This window comes from Austrofundulus limnaeus, unplaced genomic scaffold (genome assembly GCF_001266775.1).
Source record: "Austrofundulus limnaeus strain Quisiro unplaced genomic scaffold, Austrofundulus_limnaeus-1.0 Scaffold3, whole genome shotgun sequence".
NCBI lineage: Eukaryota > Metazoa > Chordata > Actinopteri > Cyprinodontiformes > Rivulidae > Austrofundulus > Austrofundulus limnaeus.
The window spans coordinates 7,021,697-7,023,907 of NW_013952405.1; positions in this window are offsets into that span (position 1 = coordinate 7,021,697).

The following is a 2,211-nucleotide window of genomic DNA, read 5'->3' on the forward strand; positions in this document are numbered from 1 at the left end:
TTATTTATATAGTGCCAAGTCACAACATGCGTTGTCTCAGGGCACATGACACATATATAATAACATATAAATCAAAGTTACATAATGAAAAGAAGGGCAATCTATTTTCTTGCAAAAAAAAGAACACACAAAAAGAATATCGTTCCAATGTTTCTTTATTTGCTTTATGCAAATCCTTGTTTTAATCAACTGTTATTGGACAGTTATGTGATTATGTGTTTTTCTGATTGACTTTTCTTTAACTAAATTGATCACGATGATTTAGTTCACTGTGTCTTATTATGAAATATAAATGGGTATTTGTGCTTGAGACACATATCTTAAGTTTTATCTTAGTTTAAAAATAATTCACTTCTACTTCATTAAAAACTAGTTCTTGTCATTTAGTGTTAATTCTGCTCAAGGGTGGAACCCAGCACGGTCCGATCTTGTTTTTCTGTGCTKGTGCAGATGTTTTAACAGACTTATGGCAGTGCCTAGACTAAACTTCAMATTCTCCCTGTTAATTAACCCAAACGTTGAGGCCACGTTCCTTAGTGTTCTTTTTCTTTTCGAAACTGACCCTGGAACAGAGCTCTTGAGAGACAAAAGACACCATCTTCGTCCAACGAAGAGAGTCATATCGACAGTAATTAGTGCGGATGCTTACCTGTTTTGGTTGATGTTTTAATGCACAACAAAATCTGATTGTTCACAATAAGTTGTATATAAATGATTTATTTCGATTCTATAAATAAATTATCTCGTTYATGACCAGATCAACTTGAATTCATTGACTAAAGTCTGACTTATTTGTGTGGTCTCATGTTTACACAGAAAGGTGGTTTATTTCCTTAAACAGAAGAACCTGTGAATTTCCTWATAACAGTTGTTATAAGAAGTGTAGGTGTACTAAACACTACAGTTGTGTGATAAAATCTGCAGGTTTGAGCTTGTATTTACAATAAGTTTAAATCAGATCCTAAAGTCTGTGAAGCGACACGTTTTTAAAAAGTCTGAATCTGTTAGTTTAATGCTAATGGAGCAGCAGCTTCTAGTTGGTCTTAAAAGTATCAATGAATTATTTATCAGCCTTTTACAAATTTGCGAGGGTTCTCGACAGCAGAAACTGTTGTTGCTTCACTTTGTAGTGTGGGTTTCTTTTAAACTCTTCTGCATCAAAACCAAGATATCTGCATGTCTGAGGTAGTTCCTTGGACATGTTGCAATCACATCTTAGCTTATATTCCACAGTATTTTGTAAAGGATGGTAATGAAATTCACAACCAAAATGAAAATTGTGGATGGATTTAATCATTATTTTTGTGAATGCTGGCCCAAGTCTTGCAGCAAAAATACCAAAAGTAGATAAAGTGAGTCACACAGTTACAGATTATACCAACAGTATTTTTCTTGTTGACACTGACAAAGAAGAAATATTGAGTATGGTAAAAAAAAAATCTTGATGACAAAAGATCAAAAGGCTGGGTTGACATGGACATGATGCTTGTAAAAGATATTATGAATCGTGATTGAACCGTTTACGTATATGTGTAATTTATCATTTCCAACTGGTATATTTCCTGACAACATGAAAACAGCCAAGGTAATTCCTCTTTTTAAAAATGGTGAGAAACGTGTTAAAAAATTACAGACTAATATCATTGTTGCCACCGTTTTCTAAAACTTTAGAGAAATTATTTGTCACCAGATTGGATCAATTTATCTAAAAACATAATATCTTAAGTAGTAGTCAGTATGGGTTTAGAGCTAAAAATTCCACATCAATGGCTCTTATGGAATTTATGGAAAAAATAACAACTGCTTATCAATCAAAAACAGAGTGTGAGTATTTATGTAGATTTAAAGAAAGCATTCGACACAATTGATCACAATGTTCTTCTTGAAAAATTAAGTAAATATGGTATTAGAGGATCAGTACTACAATGGTTATCTGGTTATTTGAAAGATAGGAAACAGTTTGTACAGATAAATGGTGTAAAATCTAAACTTGGTAATATCGCATGTGGAGTCCCTCAAGGCTCTGTACTGGGACCTAAGTTATTTATTTTATATGTGAATGACTTGGTAAATGTGTCAGGACTTTTCAAGTGTTTTATTTGCTGATGATACAACATTTTTTGTTTAGGTAAAGATATAGAAAAAAAAATGTTTGAGATGGTACAGAAAGAATTTGAGAAAATACAAAACTGGTTTCAACAAAACAAACTG